The sequence below is a fragment of the Alligator sinensis genome, unplaced genomic scaffold, assembly GCF_000455745.1.
Source record: "Alligator sinensis unplaced genomic scaffold, ASM45574v1 scaffold221_1, whole genome shotgun sequence".
Taxonomy (NCBI): domain Eukaryota; kingdom Metazoa; phylum Chordata; order Crocodylia; family Alligatoridae; genus Alligator; species Alligator sinensis.
This window is the reverse complement of record NW_005841948.1, coordinates 553,420-579,815: the sequence shown is the minus strand read 5'-3', so window position 1 is coordinate 579,815 and position 26,396 is coordinate 553,420. Positions and strand designations below refer to the sequence as shown.

Below are 26,396 nucleotides of genomic sequence, written 5' to 3'. Positions count from 1 at the left end.
CTCTTTCCTGCTTATGCAGGGGGTCGGACTCGATGATCTATTGAGGTCCCTTCCGACCCTAACATCTATGAATCTATGGGCAGGTAGGGAGTAGCATTCAGGAGCAGGGTGCACAGGCATGGCTGGGATCATGAGGCAGTGAAATGTGACATGATCTGCCGTGATTTGCTCTTCACATGTCCCTGCAATGGGTGCCAATTCAGTAGGCAGGTATGTGTGGGGGGTGGATCATCGATCTGCCCCAGGCCACAGCCCTGCACTGTCACTGCACCATGATCCCAGTCCTGGCCCCAGCCTGGCAGTGGGTACAGGGTGGATGGGCTGGGGTGCCTGGGCAGGGGGTTGGGTCCAGTGGTGATGACAACACAGGTGGCAGCAACTGGAAGAAGACACCGCTGCAGGGGCTGCCAGGAAGCTGAGTCCAGATGCTGTGATTCCCCTGCTCTACCGCACATGCCATGGGCTTGGCTGCCCTCCATGCCTGGGCTGGGTGGGGCCAAGGGACCCGCCACAGGCCAGATAGAATCCCTTGGAAGGTTGGATCTGACCTGTGGGCTGTATTTTGTCCAACCCTGGTTTAGAAGCAAAAGAGACATGGTATTGCTTTAGCCATTTTAGCATCTAATCACTCTATCAAATTTCTCAAACCGATCAGGATACAGGAATTAAGTACATCTTTGCCTATACCTCCTGAGTGCCGTGATCCAGTAGGTATATTCAGAGTATACCTAACAGATTGCAATGGGATGTATCAGACTTTTCACAAAATACACAGGCAGTCACAGCTTCCTTTTATCACTTGTTGATGACAAGGTCAGCTTGTTATATACAGATAATAGCTTAATTCTTAAAACATTTGCCAGGATATGGAAGGGCAAGGGCCAATTCCCTCATCACACTGAAGGGATTCAAACCCATGTTTTCTACCAGAAAGCCCTAACTATCTAGCTGCAGACAATTTTGGCTGGGGGATTCTCAATCCCTCTTATTGAAGCTTGGCCACTGCACAGCCAAGTCTGCAGTATTTATTGAGAAAAGGGGGAGAGCGTGCATGATGCTGGAGACTGTTGGCTACTGCCCTCATCTGAAAGTGGGGAGATCTGGGTTTTAATTCCTGCTCCTGAGATAGCTTTCTATGGTTTTACACAGATTGTTCATTGGATAAAATACAGAAACATTCTTCGTATCAGGGAACTGGAAACTGTCTTCTCTTCCCAAGCCTTGTACCCCAATCAATAGGCAAACAGGGAGGGAACCCACGGCCTGCTGGACAGCCCAGCCCCTGGGTACAGATTTAACAGTAAAAAGAGACCTAAATAAGATGGCCACCTGGCACGTGTGTAAGCAGTGACTGGCAGGACTAGGGTGGAATTAGGGGGTCAGGTGTCTGACGGAGAGGCTCAAAAGCCCAGGGCTTAGCCTAGGACAGGCAGTCTGGCTACAGGAGCTAACAATGAAAGAGTCCCAGGGGGGAGCCAGTCTGGACTACCTGGAGGAAAAGACTGTCCCACAGAAGGGTGGAAAAGACCCTGTGCTATGAGTGACACAAGATAAGTACTTTGAACCTTTTGCATTTGTGGTACCCTCAGGCACAGGCGACTGATAGGGAGGGCACAGTGGGGCATGTGCCCCCACCTGGGATTGGCCCACAAAGGTGGGGCAGTATTTTTGCTACAGTTTTTTTTGCTGTGCAGGCTGGTGGCATGTTGGGGGGGGGGAGGGGAAGGGGCACTAAGCTGCGGCACACAAGTATAGGAGTGGATATGGGGTTTTTGGCCCACCCCCGGGCCCACTCACAAATTGTGCCCCCCCCGACTCAGGAGGCACCATTCACCCCTGCCCTGGGGTGAGAGTTAACCCTGACAGGGGAGTTTGTGCTTGGCAAGCCTTATGCTTAGGAGTGAATGCTCATACTTTTGATCTGTGTTTGAACTGAAGGACCGATGTAGCTGTAAGAGATATATTGGAGGCCCCTGGTGTGCAGCAGAGGTACGCAGTTTAGAGTGCTCTGAGGAGCTGGAGATCTGGGGTGGTGTGTGGGGGCAGTATCCCAAATATGTTTCAAAAGGGAGGACTGCGGCATGTCAGAGGACTAGGTATGTGGCAGCAAAGACTTGGGAGAGGAGTGTAAAGGAGGTGTACCTAGGGGCTGAGTGGCCCAGAGCCCACAGAGAGCTAAGCTGGAGCTGAGGCCTGACCATCTAGGGTCGTAGTGTGGTGCACCCTGGGTTGTGGAACGCAGCCAGATTAAAAATGATTCTAAGTCTGAAAACGCCTGGGTTCAGACAAGGACCTAACTCAGAACCAGCATCTGCCTCCTGGGGCAGCCTCCCTATGAACCTTTGGGAGTTTGTGCACCTGACGCCAATACCATGTACACATGATGAAAATGTCACTCTATATGGCTTAATGGCATCACATTATATATGTGCAAGAGTTTTGGGGGCTTAAAATTAGTTAGTTATTAGTTAGCTGCCTTCCCCTGCCACGGGAGAGGCAGGCAGGCTCCACAGAAAAAAAGGATTGAGCCCCTTGCCACTTCTGTCTTCAGCAGAATTGAGAAGGGGCATGATCCTTTTTTTTTGTTTTTTTTGGCGGAGCCTGCTTGCCTCTCCCAAGGTTGGAGGGTGAGATGTCAGTGGACCAAGTGGCCCCTGAGCTGTGGAGGGCCCTGGTCCTTTCCTCCAAGGTGGTTGCACCCCCTGGCATTGCCCAGGCAGGCCGCTAGCAGGCTGGGTGCTGTCTCAGCTTGGGTTCAGGGAAGAGTTGGATCAGGTTGGGTGTTGCCTCTGAGCTGAGGCAGCACCTGGCATGCTAGCAGCCCACCCTGGCATCCCCAGAGGTCCCTGCTTCTATGGATGGAAGGACCAGAGCCCCCCGCAGTTCAGGGGCCGCTTGGTCCACTAGCAGCTCACCCCCAATGGCTGTGGACAGTTTCAATCAGAAAAAAAAAGGATTGCCACAACAGTGACAGAAAAATAAAACCCCACCATTTCAGTGAGAAACTCACCGTTTCAATTTAGGGGGTGCAGAATGCAGTCCTAAGGACTAAAACTCTATCATGTGTACAAGCACCCTATAACATCAAGTCATGGCCAGTTTGTAAGGTGGCAGGACCAATGAGGGGGCAGGACCCACAGAGCCCAGAAATGAGGGTGAGGAGGTCAGAGCCTGGTGGCAAGCCAGGCCAGGAACCTTATTGTGTCAGCACCAAATCTTCCATGTTACACAGTTACATAAGTGAGGCATCACCACTTCTTCCACTAACAGCCATTTTTAAAAAGAAAAATATGAACCTTGCTCAGTTTTTTGACTGAAAGGTTGTAAGTACCTAACCCAGAGAAGATTATATGCTGTAGATTTTAACTGGTCACTTTAGGCACCTTCCTGCTCAGTATACAGGGTTTTGGAGCCCATCTTGAAGCAGTTAGGTCTCCCCATGCACTGTATAGGGAGACTCGATACCCACCACGAAGTTTAGGTGTGGGGGCAGACATGTGAAACTTAGACATGCAAGTCCTTCATTGGATTAAACCCTAAATGATATATGAAAAGGAGATTAGACGAATGTATACAAGTTTCAACTGTAATTTTCAGTTTATGTACTGAAATGCATGCACAGTAATAAGGAAGACAGCAGTTAGTACTTGCACATACTTTACATTCTCAAAGCACTATGCAAATGTAGAGGCCAGTGGGAGAGGCCTGCTTTATGTTACATGCCCTGTGCTAAAATGCAAACCCCTTCTTTTTGGTCATGAGAAGTTCATGAGGTGCCCCAATGTAGTGATCTGACAAAAAGATGTCTGGCTTCTTAGTAGTTGCTTTGTCTTTTACATCTGTCTTATACTTTTTTCCAGATCTGCACAAATAAAACTACTTTACCACTTATACCCATTTTCTGTCCAATTTACTAATAATACAAATTACTCACTGAGTCATGGCTGAATGGGGATCATCATATTCCACATGCATATTAAGAATGCTGTATGTCAACAAAGGCCCAAAACAGTCTGTAGGAGCCATCAAATTTATCTGCTTTGATTTGTATTCTTTCAGTGCTTAGCATCCAGGTTTGTAAATGAGCACACTGTCACTACTAGATGATATTGATGACAACAGCCTGTGTGTATTTCTACTTGCCCATAGTGCAAAGCATTCCATGTGCAGTGAAATAATGATCAGAACAGCAAATAATAAAAATCATAAAATATAAGTAAATGGCTTTCTAAATGATGGTAAAAAATAGTAAGTAAGTAACTAGTCATTTCCATAATCAAAATTCAGTTCATTGACCTCAAGGTTAGAATACTTGAGAAATTGACTGCACTCTGCTTTCCCAGAGACAACGTTGTCAACTTTGAAAATTTCCTCTGACACAAATCAACTGACAGTTCTTTAAAAAGCCACAGAGGAAAATGGGTGAAAGAAAACTTGAGAACTTTTTCAGGTGCAAAACCTTATTAAGCTTATCACAGCACATCTGCTATTCCAGGCACCGCTAAACCTTCAGGGATGATATTTGTCTTGATGACCAATCCTTTTCTGGTGGCAGCTCTCACAAAAGGAATTTCCTCCTAAATTTCCTTTTCTTTTGCTTTATGCATGCTTGTTGCAGACCTGTGTGTCTTATTTATAACTAGAAATGCTTTTATTTACAACTCCTGTAAATGAAAAGAGTATGTTCACATCTGCAGGTCAGTCTGATTTTTATTGCATACTGGGCGTGTCTGCACAAGATGCTTTACTACATAGTGTAGTTTACTGTGCAGTAAGCATGTGCATTTACACATGCACATGCTTACTGCACAGTCAATCTCACTAATCATAAGTAAATTTTCTACCTGCAAGTGCAAGTAGCAAATTTACTTTGAATTAGTAGCAGTGAAGTAGCACTTGTATAGATGTCTGACCAGGAGCAAATTTGCTCCCGGTCAGCCAGCCACCAGGGGGCAGGAGATTGTTTCCTGCCCCTGGGAGCTGCCTGCTGCCAGGGCGGGCTCTGCCACTGGAGCCCAGACAGGAACTATGTTCCCTTGCTCCAGCAGCAGGGAGTGCCAAGTCCCCCGCTCCAAGATCACAATTGGGAAATGGGAGGCTGGGAGACCCTTATCTTCCAGTGCCAGGTCCATGACAATGGGGCCAGTGCTGGGAGACCCTTATCTCTCAGCGCCAGCTCTGTGGCTGTGGGGCCGGCGCTGAGAGATAAGGGTCTCCCAGTGCTGGCCCTACAACATGGAGCTGGTGCTGGGAGATAAGGGTCTCCCAACACTGGCCCTGAGGTCATGAAGCTGGTGCTGGGAGCTCCCCAATGCTGGGGGCTGGGAATTTTGTTCCCCACCCAGCTCTGGAAGCATGGAGCTGGGTGGGGGACAGGCTGGGGAGCTCATTCCCTGCTTGGCTCCAGAAGTATGAAGCTGGGTGAGGAATAAACTCCCCAGCTGGTTCCCTATCCAGCTCCATGCTCACAGAGCTGAGTGGGGAACAAACAAACTCCCCAGCCTTTGTCCTGCAATTGCAGAGCGGGGGCTGGGATCTGTCGTAGTCAGCAGCAGGTCCCATCCCCATGCCCCAACTGGGTGATTGAGGCACGGGGCTTGGAAAGAGCTGCAGGAGCGAAGGAGGCCCTAGCTCCCTGCACCAATCTGCCAGAGAAAGATGGTTGAGACCTTCCTGTCCCATGCAGCTATTTCCAAACCCCTGCCCCTGATTGGGGACCCTGGGGCAGGAGCTCCCTGCTGCTGGGGCAGGGGGACATTGTCCCCACATGGCAACAGGCAGCTTCTAGGGGCAGGGTGTAATGTCTTAGCCCTGGCCAGGAAACAGCTGTCTCCTGGCCTGCTGCTTCCTGCCAGCCCCTAGGTTAGCATCCAGGGGGGACTAGAGCTTACCCTGATGGTGGCAGGGGCCCACTGCAGAGCCTCAGGAAGCAGAAGCAGTTTGCTGCCATTAGCAGCAAATCTGCTCCTGCTTCCCTGCATGTGTAGATGCCTGCCTGGGGGTGTTTACTTGCAGGTAGCTTACTCATGAGTAAACTGACCCCGGATCAAATACATGTGCAGATGCACCTACTGAATAGCAAGAAGGAAACAGCAGATAACTATATGCTCTTAAAAATATTAAAATATGACTAAAATATTAATTCTTGCCAGTGCCCTTTTCTTGGAATTTTTTTCAAGAAATAGCTGAAGAATGAAAACAATGTTTTCATTTAGTTCTGTTGTAATGTCCTCATATCTGATTATTTTATTTTAAAGAAAGACTGTGGTTTTTCAAATTCAATATTTTTAAATTTTACCTTATGCTTTCCTTGGGTTCAGACAAACTCCTTTGAGTTCCTCAGTGTAGAAATACATAAAAATATTCAGTGAAATATTAGAAATAGAGACAGATTCTAAGAGAGCCCATAGGCTCAGGGCTGACTTGGTGGCAGTCTATAAGTATATAAAGGGTATGCATCAGGATCTGGGGGAATGCCTGTTCACCAGAGCACCCCAGAGGATGACAAGGTCCAACAGTTACACACTCCCCCAAGACATTTTTAGGCTGGACATAAGGACAAACTGCTTTACTGCCCAAACCCCCAAGGCCTGGAATAGACTCCCCCCAGAGGTGGTGCAAGTGCCTACTCTGGACTCTAAGAAACATTTGGATGCTTATCTTGCTGGGAACATTTGACCCTAGCTGATTTCCAGCCCTATGAGCAGGGGGCTGGATCCAATGATCTTATAAGGTCCCTTCCAGCCCTAATGTCTATGATATCCATGAAATCCATGATTCAGTGGGAGTAATGTTTTTTAACAGAAAATATCCAAATTGACTTAGTTATGTGAAGATCTTGGTAAGAAATAATATATACCCTGTAAAACATTTGTATCATATAGCAACTAATCATTCAGAGGATTTTCTACAGTTTTTACTCCATAGTTAAGGCTGATGCCATGTTCCCCTTATGCTTCATTACTATTATGTTATTAGTAAGCAATAGAAAGAAAATGCAAAGAAATCTGACTTTTGATAAGATAAGAAGGAAACACATTAAGATAAAGCACAGCTGTAAAGAGGAGACAAAGGAAGGCTGAGGGAAAATCTTAAAGGGTCTGCTGCTACTTCTTAGATGGGAACCATCTCTCCCCTGAAGAAACAGTTGGGTAAGCCCCAAACCCAGATGAGGAAGCAAGGAAGAATTAAAGAGCTACACTAAAGAATTCTGCAATTTGCAAGAGATGGCAAGATTCAGCATTACCTTTTTTCTTTCACCTGAAACAAATAATCTCTTTTTACTGTTTTTGTTCTCATTTTTTAGATCAGGTTGTAAAATATCCTGCTCCCAACTCTCACTGTAATTGTACACTCTCACTGTAATGCTGTGTCATTTAAAATAAAATGATACAGCATTTTATTTCACACACCTGTGTGTCAGTGTAGAAGTCTGTGGTATGTACATTGCCTAAGTATAACAGCTTCAAGCCCTAAATGTGACAAAACACTCATTTGCCAAGAGGCCTCCCAGCTGTCTAATTTACTCCCCTATCTGTGCAAGATGAATAGGTTTTCAGGATACGGCCATAATTTGGTAACAAAGGAATACAGGAAAGACATTAAAATTATTCTCTTGTGAATACTTCATTAAAAATGCATTTGCTGTTAGGCCATGTGGCAGCATTATGATGTATTTTTAATGGTGATTGAAAAAGAATGATTTTATGGGGCTATTCAGATGACTTAAAGACTGCTTACATGAGTAAGGCTACATCTACCCTGGACCACTTTATTATTATAGAAATGTAGTAGGCCACTGTTAATCCTTTTGGAACATGGTGTATGTGTGAGAGGTCATCAGGACTTTTGACGTGTGGGCCTAGGCAGGAGTATGGAGAAGTGGAGGCTGCCCAGACCTTCCATCCCCAACTTTAGACCATTAAGACAGTATCCAAAGGCCAGACAGAGTCCAGACATTCAGTGCCTCAGTTGCTGTAGTATAGAAGTACTGGTATATTATAATGGTAGAGAACGCCTAGTGTAGATGGTGCTATGCTAGCAAAGCTGCCCTCTTTACTCGTACTGTAAAATCTCCATAAGCAGTATATAATATGCAGATTAATACACCATTCTGCTGGCATAACTGTTCTGTGATGTTTGCTTCTACTAGTCTAGCTACATTGATCAAGGATTACATGTCTTCAAATCCTTTACCAACACAGCAATGCTGGCAGAAGTGTGTACTATAGACCGAGGCACAGAGTATAGTATGCCACTAAGTAAAGTATCCAGGATGACCTAGATGGATTGGAGAAATGGTCAGCATTCAATCAGGTGAGATTGAACAAGGACGAATGCAAAGTCCTACACATGGGATGGAATAACTGTATGCATGAATACATACTGGAGAATAACTGGCTACGCTGCAGTACTGCAGAAAGCTGGGGATCACATTAGACTATATAAAATGAACATGAGCCAAAAGCATATTAACAGGAGTATCACTTGCAAGTCAAGGGAAGTGTTTCTTCTGCTCTATACAGCTCTGGTGAACTGTGTCTAGTTTCAGGCCTGAAGCTTCAAGAAGGCTATAAAATTTTGGAAAGAGTCAAATACAGAGCAATAAAATGCTTAGGGACCTTCGTGGCAAGATTTATGAAGAAAGCCTGAACGAGCTAGTTTTATTCAATCTGGCAAAGAGAAGATTGGGGTTGGGGGGGAGGAGGGTGTTGAAAACAGTCTTCAAATACCTCAACGGGGTATTTTCTCCTATCTATATTGCTTTAGGGAACAGGACAACGAGCAATGGACTCAATCTGTGGTAAAGCAAATTTAGGTTGGAGATTAGGACAAACTTTCTGATTATGAGAGATGTCAATCCTTGGAACAGGCTATCTAGAGAAATTGTGAAATCTCTATCCCTGGAAATTTTAAAGAGCAGGTTAGACAAATGCTTGGCTGGGATGGTTTAGGAAGGGATGATCCTGCCTTGAGCAGGGATTTGGATTAGATGACCTTGTGCAGTCCCTTCCAGCCTTGTATTCCTATTCCTACTTTCTAGCCCCTAAGGGTGATAAAGCATTTTTCTTACTTACACTGTTCTTTAGGACCAGTAGTCAGTGCACTATTAAAATGTAGATGTTACAGAAACAGACCATATAATGCATTTGGGGGACAGGGAGGCCCTCATGTGAATAGGCCATTTCTCTGGAACTATTTGACTAACCTTGGGCTTGCTTCAACTTTCACTTGAGTGAATGGCTGTGAATGGAGGGGACTGGACTCAAGATCCCAGGGGGCTTTTTTCAAGTCCTGTGTTACTATGAGCTCACTGAAGATGGTGACAAAATGCTGATTGGCACAACTGGGTAAGGACTATTTAAATGAATATTTTCTGATTGATTCTGAAGCATGGACAGCTGCTTTATAAAAAATGCAATAATTTTATAATGAATTATTAATACTAATTTAAGAATAATATTAATTTAATGTCCTAAACAAGCAGGATGTCTCTCCAATATTGCCTTAGAAATATTAAACATTATTATTATGTGACTGTACCATCAGAAAGCTTATGAATAGCTTTATAAGCATGCAACATTATAGGTAGTTTTCCCAAAGAGCTTTCATAGATTCATAGATGTTAGGGTAGGAAGGGACCTCAATAGATCATCGAGTCCGACCCCCTGCATAAGCAGGAAAGATTGCTGGGTCTAGATAACCCCAGCTAGATACTCATCTAACCTCCTCTTGAAGACTCCCAGGGTAGGGGAGAGCACCACCTCCCTTGGGAGCCCGTTCCAGACCCTGGCCACTCTAACTGTGAAGAAGTTCTTCCTAATGTCCAATCTAAATCTGCTCTCTGCTAGCTTGTGGCCATTATTTCTTGTAACCCCCGGGGGCGCCTTGGTGAATAAATACTCACCAATTCCCTTCTGTGCCCCCGTGAGAAGTTGATGGCCAGCCACAAGGTCGCCTCTCAACCTCCTCTTGCGGAGGCTGAATAGATCCAGCTTCTCTAGTCTCTCCTCGTAGGGCTTGGTCTGTAGGCCCTTAACCATACGAGTGGCCCTTCTCTGAACCCTCTCCAGGTTATCCGCACCCCTCTTGAAGTGCGGTGCCCAGAATTGCACGCAGTACTCCAACTGCGGTCTGACCAGCGCCCGATAGAGGGGAAGTATCACCTCCTTGGACCTATTCGTCATGCATCTGCTGATGCACGATAAAGTGCCATTGGCTTTTTTGATGGCTTCGTCACACTGCCGACTCATGTTCATCTTGCAGTCCACTAGGACTCCAAGATCCCTTTCCACTTCCGTGCCACCCAGCAGGTCACTTCCTAGGCCGTAGGTGTGCTGAACATTTTTCCTCCCCAGGTGCAGCACTTTGCATTTCTCCTTGTTGAACTGCATTCTGTTGTTTTCTGCCCACTTGTCCAACCTGTCCAGATCTGCTTGCAGCTGTTCCCTCCCCTCCGGCGTGTCCACATCTCCCCATAGCTTTGTGTCATCTGCAAACTTGGACAGAGTACATTTCACTCCCTTGTCCAAGTCACTGATGAAGACATTAAAGAGTATCGGTCCAAGGACCGAACCCTGTGGAACCCCACTTCCCACACCCTTCCAGGTCGAAACTGACCCATCCACCACGAGTCTCTGGGTGCGACCCTCCAGCCAATTCGCCACCCACCGGACTGTGTAGTCATCCAAGTCACAGCCTCTTAACTTGTTCACCAGTATGGGGTGGGATACCGTATCGAAGGCCTTCCTGAAGTCTAAGTATACGACATCCACCCCTCCTCCTGTGTCCAGGCGTTTCGTAACCTGGTCATAAAAAGAAACTAGATTGGTCAGGCATGATCTGCCTGCCACGAACCCGTGCTGGTTTCCCCTCATCATAATTTGTCCTGCCGGGCTCTCACAAATGTGAGCCTTGATAATTTTTTCAAAGACTTTGCCAAGGATGGAGGTGAGACTGACTGGCCTATAGTTGCCCGGGTCCGCCTTCCTCCCCTTCTTGAAAATGGGGACCTTTCTATCTGGAGTTCCAATCCCAAAGCCTAACAGCAAACTAAACAGAAGTGACAGTGGGCAAAGCAAAAGAGCAAACCTGTCCAGCGGGAAAGTATCCTATTTTCATAGTCCCAGTTTCAGAGCAGAACTGCACTTTGCAAGATAATTGCTGATATGTAGATTTTTTTAAATGGGCCCACCTTTTACAAGGTATCCCTGCCTTGTTGCACTTAGGACATGTTAGCTGCATTTAAAGCACAACATCCACATGTTCAAGCAGTACAACATGTTAAATGTGATTTTATCATGCAAAGAGCAATTGTATCATGGAAAAATTAGAACTTGCCAGCGAAGGAATATCTTCGAATACATGTTCAGTTATCATATGAATGCTTCATGGAGATAATAGCAACACAGCTTGCTGGTTCTCAGTCCCAGCCACCACACCACATGGGTCTTGAATGGGCTCTAGTGCAGTCACGCACCATGTCATGTTACACTTAAGAGATCATAATAAACATTATCATGCAACTTCTCAGACATATTCTAACTTTAATATGGAAAAGTAAGGTTTTCTATGATTTAAATAAAACGTGCTAAGTGACCCATGTGACACAGCCCTCAATTACACAACTATTATGGAACTGGAAGATTCTAAAAGGTATACAGTTCTTAGGTTATTTAATACTTCCCTCTACCAATGCATAATTGTTCCCTAAGAATTCTCTTGTTTCATGAGAGTAGCGCTGTAGCAACATTTTTGACAAGCTTTGAAAGTCACTCCTATTTGTGCAAAGCACCCTAATATGCCAATCCTGGGTCCCTTGGGAGAAAGGCTGAGTTTTAGGATGATTAACATCTGCTTTTGGAATGCTTCTGGGCTGGTCTTAATATTACCACAAGGAGATCTAGAGCTCAGAATGGGTCCTTTTAATGCATTGCCCAAATCCAAATTAATAACATTAATACATCTCTCTTCTAGTGCTTGACCAATATGCTTTAAGTGATCCAAGCAAGGATCACTTTCATCATTTCCCTTCAGGGTCTTTTCTAGGGTAATAAAATTCACTGCCAGCAATGGCCCTGGAACATTCTCAGGTTGAGCCTGTTTCTCCTTCCTACAATTCCAATCTAATACCCTGGTGTACCTAGGTGAACATCATGTCTACTGCCCCCGATTGGTGATTCCAGTTCTCTACTGCTCCAATTGCTCCCTCTCCCTAGTGATCTTCAGAAGATCTCAAATACTTGTTAAATAGTGCTTTGCCACAACATCGTCTTCTAGGAGGCATGAAGCAAGGTCTCTTTTCACATGTTTCCCTCTTCTCTTCAGGCAGTCATAAAACAGGAACACTTTCCTCTCACTGCATAATTTACAGGTTATTCTTTAAAAAGCTGCAAGACAGCTGTATCCCTCAGTAATTATGGTAGACTACCTACAATCAGCTAAGCGCTGCTAGCAGGGCTATTTTGCTTTTGATGCACTATAAGAAGCAACTACTTCTGGGGCCCCATTTACTTATGGGGGAGGATTACAGGGAGCTAGTTATTTCACAGGGAAAATATATTATTCTCTAAGTTTGACCTCTGTATACAACACAGATTTCCAAACAGAGAATTTATCATCTTACCTGCAGCAAAGGTGGGAAAGCAGAGAGGGATCTCAAAATCAAGCAGTTCTTGATAATGCATTCACTGCCTCTTGCAGGAATTGAATGCTCTGGATTTTTCTGCTTCTTCGCTATGAGAGAGTGAGACTTCCTTGCTTTTGTGCATGGAATAATTCCCATAACATTTGTTAACATTTTTGCACTGTATGCACTACTGTACCTTGTTTGGCTGCATAATGGCTAATGCTGTTATGGCTCAGTTTTAAAATGCATTTTCCATTATACAGAAGGGAGAAAAGATCATTTTGCAGTTAAAGCACTTTGAACTATGAACAGGGACATGTAGGTTCAATTTCTGGCTCTGCCACACACTTTAAACAACAACCACTGGGGGGCAGGCGATCTATTAACAGTTCTAGCCCAGGTCATGTCAGCCACATAACTATTAACTTGGGCAGGCAAAGGGAACCTGCTCTGATGACAGCCCAAGGAAAGGTCCCACCTTACCCCATAGGGAAGCATGGGGCTTCTCGTGGCAGACTCAACTGCCTATACATGAACACCAGGAGCTTGGGAAACAAGCAAGAGGAACTGGCCCTTCTCTTATGTGAAAATGACTATGACCTTGTAGGGATAACAGAGACCTGGTGAGACTCTACCTATGCTTGGTCTGTTGCTTTGGAGGGTTATATCTTGTACAGGAGAGACTGTCTGGGGAAGAGGGCTGGGGGCATTGCTCTCTATGTCAAGAATCAGTTCACTTCCCTGCAAACTGAGTTTTCTAACCAGGAAAGGCATCTTGAGACCCTCTGGGTCAAAATATGGGGAGAACATGGGGAGGGTGACATACTTGTAGGAGTCTACTATAGACCTCCCCACCAAGAGGAAGAACTTGATCAGGAATTCAACAGGGAACTGGTCAAGGCCACGCGCTCTTGATGCATGATCATCATGGAGGACTTCAATTTCCTTGACATCACTTGGGATGAGCACATGGCCAAATCTGACAGGTCATGTGGCTTTCTTGCTTGCATTGATGACCTCTACCTAACACAGGAAGTCTATGGGCCGCCTAGGGGAGAGGCATTGCTTGATCTGGTCCTGGGCAAATGGGAGGACCTGGTGAGCAATCTGAGGATTGAGGGGAAGCTTCGTGACAGTGACCATGATTTGGTCACCTTCTCAGTTCACCGAAGAGCAGGCAAAGCCCTCAGCAAAACAGAAATCCTTAACTTTAGGAAGGCTGACTTTCACAAACTCAGAGATTTGGTAAGTCAGGCAATTAGAGGCCATACTCCCCTAGATAAGGGAATACATGAGGAATGGTCATCTCTCAAGAACATAATCCTTGAAGCACAGGAGAAAACCATTCCATTTTGCAAGAAATGTGATCAACAGGCAAGGAAGCCCCCTTGGCTGAACAAGGAACTGTTGCACCTCATTAAACTCAAAAGAAAACCCTACTCCAGTTGGAAAATGGGAAGCATCACCAAAGAGGACTACTCAGCACTCCCCCACACCTATAGGTCCAGAAAAGCCAAGGCACAAACCAAACACAGGACAGCTTTGGGGATCAAGGACAACAAAAAGTCCTTCTTCAGATATGTGGGAAAGTAATAAAAGAACAAAGATAGCACTGGGTTCCTGCAGGATCAAATGGGGCAGCTGACATCTAATGCCCAAGAAAAGGCCAATCTCCTAAATGACTTTTTCGTATCAGTTTTTCACCCTCCCAAGGGGATCACACTGTCAGAAAGGACATGAACTGGCCTGGGAGCAGGTGGCAGGCCCAAAATTGATGTGGATCAGGTGAAGGAACACCTTGAGAAACTGGACATTCAGAAGTTCTTGGGCCCAGAAGGAATGCACCCAAGAGTCTTGAAGGAGCTGGCAGACATCATTGCACCCCCCTTGGTAAAGATATTTGAAAATTTGTGATGCTCAGGCAAGATCCTGGAAGACTGGAAAAGAGTCATTGTAGTCCCTGTCTTCAAGAAAGGGAGGAAGGATGACCCAGGGAATTAAAGACCAATCAGTCTGACATCCGTCCTTTGAAAAATCCTGGAGAAAATTATCAAGGGATCCATCAACACCAGACTAATGGAAGGCAAGCTTCTGAAGGCCAGCCAACACAGCTTTGTGGCTGGCAGGTCTTGCCTGACCAACCTCATCTCCTTCTATGACTAGGTGACATTAGCTCTGGACAAGGGAGATGACGTGGATGTCATATATCTGGATTTCAAGAAAGCCTTTGACCTAGTTCCCCAAAATGTCCTCATGGCTAAGCTGATGAACTGTGGCCTTGATCATCTTATAGTCCAATGGCTAGGTAACTACGGGGTGAGACCCAAAGAGTACTAGTTGACGGGAGTAAATCAATGTGGCACAAGGTGACCAGTGGAGTCCCTCAGAGCTCAGTACTTGGGCCGGTACTCTTTAACATCTTCATTAATGATCTGGAGTCGGGAGTCAGATGCGAACTGGCAAGGTTCATGGATGACACCAAATTATGGGGGAGGGTAGTCACACCACAGGACAGCCTGAGGATACAGGCTGACTTGGACAAGCTCTCAAGGTAGGCTGACCAAAACCACATGGCTTTCAGTGTTCAGAAGTGTAAGGTGCTGCACCTCAGTAGGAAGAACCCTCAGCACACTTACAAGTTCAGCAGTGCTACGCTTGCTAGCACCATGACAAAAAGAGACTTGGGGTCCTGACTGAGCACATGATGAATACAAGTCACCATTGTGATGCTATAGCTGGCAAAACAAACCACACTCTGGCGTGCACCTACCGATGCATTTCAAGCAAAGCCAGGGATGTCATCCTTCTTCTTTACTCGGCCTTGGTGAGGCCACAGCTGGAGTACTGCATCCAGTTTTGGTCCCCCCACTTCAGGAGGGATGTGGAAAAGCTTGAGAGAGTCCAGAGGAGAGCCACTCATATGATCCAGGGCCTGGAGGGCAGGCCATACAAGGAGAGGTTGAGGGATTTGGGACTCTTCAGTCTGGAAAAGAGAAGTCTCAGGGGGCACTTGGTAGCAGCCTACAATTATATAAGAAGGTGTCGCAGGGCACTACGGAGTCCTGCTCCTTTTAAGGGCTGGAACTGCAGTCAGTTGGGTGCCCCATCTGCCGGTTACCAGGGCAGCCAGGATGAGCTAGTTGGCTGAAGCCTGCCAGCGGTCAGCTGACCAGAAGGGGCAGGGCCTGGTTCATATATAAACCCCAGGGCTGAAGCCAGGAAGACAGTTCTCTGCCAGCAGCCAAGGGGGAAGGAGCTCTCCCAGAGGAAGCAAAGGGGAGAGGCTTGACTGCCCCCAGTGCAGCTTCCGGTACTGTTGAGGGACAGAGCACGCCCTGTGTGGTTCAAATTATGTTATAGCTGGGCAGCTTAAGTTATGTTATAGCCTTGGGGCTTGCATGTTGATTTCTGTTTATAATACCAGTGGTCTGGGTGAGGCTATTTGGGGAAGGAGGAGGCCTCATTGGGGGCCCACTGCAGTGTGGGGACCCTGGTGCCAGAGAGGGCGCAGCATTTGGAGCGCACAGGCCCCGGTGCCAGTGAGGTGCAGAGTGCGGCCAGGGCTGTGGAGAGCCCAGGGAGGACAAGGGGACCAAATTACAAGGCCTAGACCAGACAACATCAGTACCATCTGCAAGGCTTGGGGCATGGTAAAGGGGTGGTTGGAGCCACGCATATAGCCCATAAGGCTGGGGTGTCCCGGGACACCTATTTTTAAATGGGACCCATGGGGTTCAGGGAAATCCATCAAGACTGTGTCCAACAGGATGTGAAGGCAGCCTCCTTATATTAGAAAAATACATCAAGACATGGCGGGTGAGAACAGAGAGTGCCCACCGGGCCAAATTGGCACGGTCAAGGGGCCTTAGGGGTAACACAACCATCCTTAGGGACCCCATCCCATGACAGAGGGGTACATCAGGACCTGGGAGAACAGCTGTTCACCAGAGGTTTCCAAGGGATAACAAGGTCTAACAGCCATAAACTCCAGGAAGGCTGATTTAGACTAGACATAAGAAAAAAATTCTTTATGGTGTGAGTGTCCAGGGTTTGGAACAGACTCCCCGCAGAGGTGGTGCAAGCACCTACTCTGGACTCTTTCAAAAAACATCTGGATATTTTTCTTGCTGAGGTCACTTGATCCCAGCTGACTCCTGCCTATGGAGAGGGGGCTGGACTCAACAAGGCTTAGACAGAGTAAGCTCAAAAAAGATTCTGAAATAGGTTCACTAGTGACTCTACTGCCAGCACTTTACTGACATAGCCCAGTGGTACAAATGACTACATTCTACTGAAGTAAAATTGTACCAAAACTTGGAGAGTCTAATTGGGACATTACAATGCTCAATTATATGCTGTGATATTAAACCTGGTGAGGTACTTGGCTGTGCTCTTACTCCTAATAGGAGGTAGGCTAGTCAGGTTAGGAGCCTGGCCAAGGCATTCTTTCTTTTTTGCACTTGAAGTTAAGCAATAAGAGTTGGGTAGAGCAAGATACTCCTTTCTAAAATTGTCTCTGGTGCTCCTGGAGGCATTACTTGTGCTTTCGCCCTGTAGAAGTAGGAGCTTTAGGACACTAACTCAGGTGGAAGTTGTAGTCTCACTTGTCACTCACCACCACTTCAAAATATTCTTTCCTTTATAACCACCTGAACAACTCACCAGTTGTAGCAATGATAACTATAGAGAAAGCTCCAGGTAGAACACCATGGGACATGCCTATCCCAGGATTAAATGGACTGGAGCTGTTGGCTGTGCATAGATTAAATGAGAGGCTTGTGTGCACAACACTTTAAAGCTGGCTAAATGCTTTTCCACCACTTAAATGATGTCGGTGTTTGCATGCCTTGGTGGTGTATTGCACATTAATTCTAGCTGCTATAGGAAATCCAGTGGTGTAATGCACCTTCAATTACTTGGGGCACAGCAAACTAAAACTCCTTTGCTGCCCCTACAGCCACAGATTGAAGCACTGGGCTCCATGCAGCTCCACGGCTCTGCAGGAAGCCCTGTAGGCAGCTTGGCAGCAGCCCAGAAAAGCAGGTTCTGCCCAAGGAAAGTGGTGAGCCTAATCTTTTTTTTTTTTTCTTCCCATGGAGCCTGCCTGCCTGCCTGAGCTGTGTGGGGGCCAGTGCTTCCTTCTGCAGATGTGGTGCCCACTGAAACCACTCAAGCCAGGTGCCTGTGGACGCCGACGGGGGGGTGGGGAGGCTGCCTCTGCCACAGAGTAAAGCTTCATCCCCCCTCCGCAGCCCAGGGACTCTGCCTGCTGTCAGCTTGCCCTCCCATCTCCACTAGACAGGGAGTCAGTGGGGTGTGTGCACAACATGGGAGTTTAATCAGCCCTAAATTTAAACAGTGTTTTTTTAAAACCCACCACTTCAAATTAGGGCTCCTGTTTTGTCTACACATGGCCGTTGACACGTCTCATACCAGTGCAACTCTCTTTTTAACATCTTTTTTAATCTAGCAGACAAGCTACACCAGTGTGAAATGGATTAAATGGATACAAGATACCCACACATGTGACCACAGAGTAGTCTTGGTTTAGCTAATGTGCTTTAACATTACACCTTTACTTAAACCAGGCAAATGTATGTGTGTAGACAAGTCCATTGGATTAAAGCCAGAATCTGATAATCAGTCTCTAGGTAGGAAATGGAAGTGATATTACTTTTAAAAGCCTTTATATACTCTCTGAGCCTCTTACTCCTTTTTTTCCACATTTAGTGTGGTAATATCTGCAATAAAATGATGATGACAGCAAAGCTGGTGTACAGTAGATGAGATGTGAAAATTCTGGAGAAAGCCCAAATACTTTAGTCAAAGGCTCTTCCGAGTACAATCCAAAGCACCATGAAACAAACTAAAGCAAAAGCAATTTATCAGGGCTACCAGATTAAATTTCCTGAAACTAAAGATTATTAATCTGTGTTTATTGTTTTCCTAGGACGAATGAGTTCAGCACTTTTTTTCTTCTGGCTGAGAATTTAAACTAGTCTTTGCAAAAACAAGCAAAATTTTAAAATGTACAGCTTGCACTCACTGAGACAGACAGCACTGCATGCCAAAGAGCCTTATAATGAACAAAGATTGAAACAATAAAAAAGTAGTTGAAAATATATAAAGCCAATTCTTGTTTGCATAACTTCCAATGGTGATACAAGTTAATTACTATCTTGTTAAAAGATCTTAAGCTGGATCTGTTTGACAAGTCATTATTTACATTGCAAAATAATAAACTGGCTTCAGTAGCCCCCATTACTTATATGTTACCTGTTGGTGGGAATGCAGTTAGATCCTGTTCCCCACTGCACAGGATATATAGAATTTTAAAATAATTATTTAGAAACTGCAGTCCAGTATTAAGAAAGTATTTTTTAAAAAGCCAGCAGCCTATGCTTTGTCTCAGAAAACATAAATGGAATAATTAGACAAATGTTTATAAAATGTGATGGAGAAAAGATTCCCCTTATATTTTAAGAATTAGGTAGATCAGTTTGGATTGAGGCAAGAGTTCTGAAGTAGCACACTGTCATCCAGGTATCTGTTACCTCTTGGCTTTAAAGACTGTGGGGGAATTTTTCCATTGCAGCGGGTGGGCATCATGGCTATTTGTTTCACTTTTCCTTGAACACTTGTTTGGTCAGAAAATCACTGGCTGCTGATGTTACTAGGAACCTAGTGGTGGAAATTGATTCTGAGGTTCTCAATTTTCCCATATATGTCTGACACAACTTCGTAGAGTATAAATCTTCTTCAATGTTTCTTTTTTATTCTAGTCTAGTCTATTCTTGAGCAACTGACAAAGAATGAATGAGGGCCCTTGGATAGAGTAAGGGTTAAAATAGGGAGAAGACTTTTATAAGCACTGATTACATCTAATTCCTTACATGAAGGACTGGATGGGATAACAAAACCCAATGGCTGTAGTCATTAGGATTTCAGGGCTAGGGACAGGTTTTACACACAAACCTATTACACATACAGGTATAGCAGGTTTTATACATAAACCGATTTAAGTGATCAGAACCTGGTTTAAACCTGTAACAGAACAGATGTTCAGTGCATGCTCTCTGGGCTGGGAAGGGCTCTCTGCTCCAGAGAGCTGGGCTGGCCCCTCCCCTCCCCTCTACTCCCTGGCTGCAGCTCTGGCAGAGACCTGCAGGCCAGCAGCATCTGCATGGCTTCCTCTTGATTTCCACTTTCCCTCCCCACTCCCTGATAAGCAGGCATCCTCTGTCCCCTCTGCCTTACGCAGACACCTCAGCATTAGCTAGCAGACCACATACTGCCTATAATCCATGCTGTGGCACAGAGCAGTGTCAGTTTAGGGCTTTTTGGAGCTAATCAACAGCTCAGCTGGTAATGTCCCTCCATTCCTACTTTGTTTAAGAAGAGCTTGAACTAATGAGAGAGGCTTTGTTTTTTAAAGGGGTGTTAAATGCTGATAGACCTGATAAATGCTCTGCTATCAAGGAGGGGGGGAGCCCCTCCCTAATCCAGTTGGGGCCTGGCCACACCCTCCTCAGCTCAGCCCTGTAGAATGGAAGGGAGAGCTGCTCTAGCACCCCCAGCTTCTAGCCTGAACCACTGCAGGCATGTGCCTGAATTTCCTCAGTCCAGAGAGAATGTCTGTCTGATTACAAACTGGTTCAGCCTAGCCAGGTTAGACTAACCTGCAAAGATTGAATCAATTCACTCAGGCTTTTTGAATATCTGTCCCTAGTGCAGATAACTACTGTTTATCTAGAGGAAATATCACCTGGAACTCTGACTAGGATGGTGCTGCCCTGTAATGTCTACAATATAGTCAGTGACCATTACTCATTGTCTGCAATTCCTTTAGCAGAGACTTTGCATAAGTCACACAAAGAGGATGTAAATTCCTCCCTCTCTATCTGATACACAGTTGTTTTGATTCTGTTACAGCTCACAACCACAGAGGGTGGCTCTTTATCTCATGCTGTAAAGGCTTGGGCTTTGGAAGTATCCAATGCAACTGTGTTTGCTAGAATGGCTGTCATCACATTCTTATCTACATATCGAACAGCAGCAAGAGAAATCTCTTAATAATAGGCTATACATGTTTCCCTTTCAATATTTTTGATTCATAGGCCCTTCTGAAAAAGAAGAACATTTTTAAAAGCACACATGGACAATGCCAATTTAATGTTGTTTTATAGATTCCATTATTTCTTGTGTAGAATGTGGCTTCACTTTCTGAGCACAAAGACTGAAACTGTGGAAGCCAATAGACTGCAGTTAGCAAAACACTTGTGGTTGATATCTCAACTCTGATCACATTTCATGAATGGTTGAAGAAAACTAAACTGTTCTGGGATTATCTTTGAAGACACTAATCCAAATTTCATTCACATAGTTTGATCTTGAATACAAACTCATTGTATAGAACAAAGTCAGTAGATAGAGTAGAAATAGCTTGGGAATTGTTTGAGTTAACAGAGAAATAGGAAAGTGACGTAGCATTTGTTAGACTGCAATTTGTGATTTGGAAATCAGGTTGAGTTTTAAGACTGACTTAAGCTTTTTTTGATTTGTTCATTTTTTGAGCTCCCCACCCCATCCCACACCAACCCCATCTTTCTAATTGACAGTTAAGATGACAAACTTGTGGCCTCAAAGCCACACCTTCCCATTCTTAACCTTTTACTGCATTTCAACCTCCCAACCAACTGTTTCTGTTATCTGTGAGCTCTAATTGCTTTTCTTTATTTTTTTCTTCTTGTTATTTCCATCACTAATGATATCTCCCTGAAGCTGTTTCTGGATAAGAATGTTTCTTAAACAAAGTATAGAGCAGCAAACATCAACAAAATAAAGAACAGTGGAATACTCTGTCAGCTTTCCTCCAGGGAAGTTCTTTGCTATCACATACTGCATAAAGTCTGCAACTATGTCAGAACTCAAATGTTTTTAAATAGTTAAGACAAGGTTCTTTGGGGGAATCTGATATCTTTTATTAGACCAACTTAAATAGTTGGAAAACAATTTTAAAGCAAGATTTTGAGTTCAAAAACCCTTCGTCAGGCAAAGGAAGTTTCAGCAGTTGGTGTGTGCTCTTCCTGGATGGAATGAAAAGTAAAGAAGCCAGAGGCTGGGCTGGTATGCATACAAGATAGGTAGTCAGTTAAGATGTAGATTGAGGAGTTAATGGGTGCAGCTGGTGATTGTTGAATTTCTGATGGAATGCAATCAGAGATTGCAGGTTTTCAGCCCAAATGATGAAGATGTCATTGATATATCTTAAGTATAGCAAGGGTTTGATTGTGAAGACTTCCTCAAGAAGTGCACCATTACTACACCCCACAACAGAGCCATCAGCATTCCCAGATCTTACAGCTGCACCTCCAGAAATGTAATATATTTCATCCAATGCACCAAATGCCCTGATGGAAAATATGTAGGAGAGACCAAACAACAACTGCGCACCAGAATGAATGTACACCGGAAATCCATCAAAGACAGGAATACCCAGTTACCTGTGGGGACACATTTCTCACAACAAAACCACTCTCTCTCCAATCTCTCAGTCCTGATCCTCAAAGGAAACTTACACAGCACTTCCCAGAGACGAACCTATGAACTCCACTTCATCAACCTCCTGGATACTAAAAATCATGGACTAAATATAGACATTGGATTCATGACACATTATAACGTGCCTGACATCTGACTTCCCAGGTACTTCTCCACTATTCATCCCCCTTCTCTCCCCCCCACCCAGCCTGTCTCTCACCCATTGACTCCTCAATCTACATCTTCACTGACTGCCTATCTTGTATGCATACTAGCCCAGCCTCTGGCTTCTTTACTTTTCATTCCATCCAGGAAGAGCACACATCAACTGCTGAAACTTCCTTAGCCTGACAAAGGGTTTTTGAAACCCAAAAGCTTGCTTAAAAATTGTTTTCCAACATCTAAGTTGGTCTAATAAAAGATATTAGATTCACCCAAAGAACCTTGTCTGCCTATGTCCTTAGACCAACACAGGTACAACCCACACCCCTTTAAACAGTTAAAGAATATAGAATTGGATTTGTAAAAAATAAGCTAAATAATTGAGAATTATTTTTCTCATTGAGAATTTTGCCAAAGGATGGACTAAGTTTAAAACTATACCATTCTTTTATGAAAAATCATGGAAGAATTCAAGAGGTTAGTCAGTGGATGAAGGAAATACTTCTTGCAAGTATGCTAAGACCTGAATGATATATAGGTCCATGCCTTGTGAATCTTGGCAGTAGTATAATGAAGGGTGGGCACAATTTAGGAGGGATGCCAAAATCATCCCACACTTCTACAGATTCTGTACCCTGGCAGCAAGAGCAGCCCCAGTTTGCTATTGCAGCAGCAGCTCGTGAAAGTAGGGACCAGATCAAAAACATCAAAAGGTCTGCCTGAGCTTATTAACTCATCAGGCTACAGTGGTTAAGTCATACTAGGATCTGAAGCAAATGGAACAGAGGGGACTGAGGTGATATCCAGTCTAGCTACTTGCAGCTCCCCAGAGAGTGACAAGGTGACCATTTACAGTTGTGACTGGGGTACTAGTCTGGAGCGAGGCTCAGACTTCTGGGAGATGCATTTACACTGTGTCCCCTTCTCCCCAAGTGCTTATTATTGATTGCAGGCATTTAGCCTGGGATTTTCAAAGGATTTAATATAGTTAGACATGCAATTCAAATAGGAGTTGGGTTCCAAAGTCCCTTAGGCTTCTTTGAAAAAGCCGAAACTTATAGTATTTTTTAATCTGTAACAAATGTATACAGACAGTATTATTCAAGTCTGGATTGTGTGTGTTGGCCACTATGTTCTTTTAGGGTGTAGTGATGGCCAGTAGAAGATTTCTTTACAAGCAAGTTTTAGTTTTAATCCTATATTGTTAACTGCAGTAGGACTCGAATAGCATAACAGCTTTTTTTCTAACTCTCTGCACCAGAGAACTATGTAGGAATGAACAAGTACAGTTCTCCCTGAGAGCCATGAATCTGTGAAGCGCCACAGTTCTCAAAAGGAAGTTTCTTCTTTAAGAAGATACTTTAGCTAATGAAAAATGGCAACAATTGCTTATAAACCCACTGTCCTACCTGCATTCCTTCTTTTTGAGTGAACAGTGAGCATCAAGACAGTGAACACCTTACAACAAGCAGATAATCATAGCAAGCTACCTAAAAAGGTCAAAAATGTGTGGAAACTTGAGCCAATTGTCTATTATTTGGTTTGGTACAGTAGAAACCAGTTTGATTTAATTAGATGAAATAACAAGCTATTCACTTCCCTTATTCAGCTTTCCTGAATGAATGATACTAAATCACCCACCCAAGAGTTCCATGAAAGCATTTAGTTTATCATTACTGCCAACTGCTTTCTTATTTTGTAAAAAATTAGCTAGTGTCTTTTGAAATAATTAGCTAGTTGTTATACACCCAAAGATAAAGTAAAATAAGAGCAACAACAGCTCTACCAGTCTTTATAATTAAAAATATATAACTTGTATGTAAAAGTGTTAAATACAATAAAGTTGTATTTAACAACTTTAACTTTTTGTAAGCCTTTAAGAAGCATTTTCAAATTTGGAGACTTAAGCCAATTGAATTGTTACCAAAATGATGATGGTCAAGCTGGCTGTATTAAATATATAAAAAATCCTCAGATGCATATCTGGATAACTGGTAGAGATGGAAGAGGAATGAAAGAAGAAATGGGTGCAAGCTAAAGTGGAATTTCATTCATTTAAAAATTAATTTAATTATTGACTGATAAAATAGTTTTCCATTAGGAAGTTTCTTTTGACTAGAATTTTACAGAATCTAGTCCAGGAAAGTTAAAGACTCCATATTCATCTGACCTGGAATAGACTACTCTTTATGAAAGCCTGACAAAATCACAGTGAATCAAAGAACAGGCCTGCAGCTACCAAGGTTTTATCTGAGTCTAATCTAAGGGTTATTGTAAAACTCAATGCATAATTGAAGATTCATCAAGACAAACTTCCCAGATTAAAAGCTAGGTTTACTATGTGAAGGAGAGATTCTATTGAATAGAATTGCTTCCATGCTGTTTGAAGCCTGTTTTTTCTTCTTTTTTTTATTTCAAGTATAAAGAAACAGCCCAAGGAAAGTGAATCTATAATCAGGTCACTTGTTAGTTTCTAACTTCTAAAATATAGCAGCTATATGCATGAAAACTGCCTTTGTAAACTTAAGGAAAACTGTACAATGAATCTTCCTGGGACACTGCACAAAATAGGTCAGAATGTGAAAGCACAGTTCCCTTTCTTAGTGTTTTGTTTGGCTGAGATTTGATTCCCAGATCTTAAGCAAGGGGAGACAAGACAATATGGCATTGATGGCTGTCTAACAAAGTGGGAGAAAGCTTCAATTTATTAAACCTGCCCGCCCCCACCACCAAACTTTAGTTTAGAGATTATATATATATATATATATATATATAATTTGGAACTGCCCTTATTTGTAGGGTGGTAAAGAGTTTCTTGTCAGCACAGTGGCAGAAAGGGATCTTGGAGTCATTGTTGACTCCAGAACGAACATGAGCCGCCATTGCGAGGAAGGGGTCAGTAAGGCTAACCGTACCTTGTTGTGCATCTGCAGATGCATCACAAGCAGGTCCAGGGAGGTGATCCTTCCCCTCTATGTGGCATTGGTCAGGTCACAGTTCAAGTACTGCATTCAGTTCTGCGTGCTGCACTTCAAGAGGGATGTGGCTAACCTTGAGAGGGTCCAGAGGAGGGCCACTCGCATGGTCAAGGGGCAGTGGGGCAGACCCTACAAAGAGAGGCTAAAGCATCTGAACCTATTCAGCCTCCACAACAGAAAGCTGAGAGGGGATCTGGTGGCCATTTACAAACTCACCAGGGGGGAACCAGTGAGAATTAGGGGAGGCTCTGATTCCCTGGGCACCACCTGGGGTTACTAGGAATAATGGCCACAAATTGTTAGAGAGAAGGTTCAGGCTGGACATCAGAAGACATTACTTTACAGTTGGGGCTGCCAGGCTCTGGAATTGGCTTCCAAGTGAGGTGGTGCTCTCTCTTACCTCGGGGGTCTTCAAGAGGAGGCTGGACAGATATTTGGCTGGGGTGATATGACCCCAGCACCAGTTCCTGCACGAGGCAGGGGGTCGGACCTGATGATCTGTTTAGGTCCCTTCTGACCCTAAGCACTATGGTAACTATTATATTCTCCAGAAAAAAAACAATAGATGGGAAGCAATATACCATCACTTTTTCAATTTAGAGAGGGGATATTTAATTGAAGGAGAATGGGAATGGGGGGATAACGTAGGAAATCCATTCAAGGAATAATCACAGTGCAAAGAAAGCAAACCAAATGACACAAGAACAATGCACATTCTAATGATAAGCTAATCAGGACTAGTACAGCTTCCCTTGGTATTAGTGTAGGTACAAAGCATTTGAAATTACAGGAGAAACTATATTCCAGGTTGAGGGATTGGTGCATACCATGCACCAATCCCTCAGCCTGGAATATAATTTGTCCTGTAATTTCAAATACTTTGTATCTACACTGCATGGGCTACTGAAGACAATGCATGACATTCCATTGACTTTAGTGACTGCCAGATCAGACATAAATGTATATTCAATCTGTATTTATTGGTTTAATGGTTTTTCTACTGAAGTCAATGGCAAAACTCTCAACAACTTCGAAGAGAGAAGAAATAGAACCTAGGGACTTGATTCCATAGAAAAAGGAGGAAGGAT

The 26,396-nt window shown here is 44.2% G+C and overlaps 1 protein-coding gene across 2 annotated transcripts in view; it reads right to left on the bottom strand.

The window, feature by feature from the left end:
* PLXDC2 (plexin domain containing 2) overlaps positions 1–26,396 on the bottom strand; it is a 424,228-nt gene that overhangs the window by 32,182 nt on the left and 365,650 nt on the right. The gene's annotated exons all lie outside the window — the stretch shown is intronic.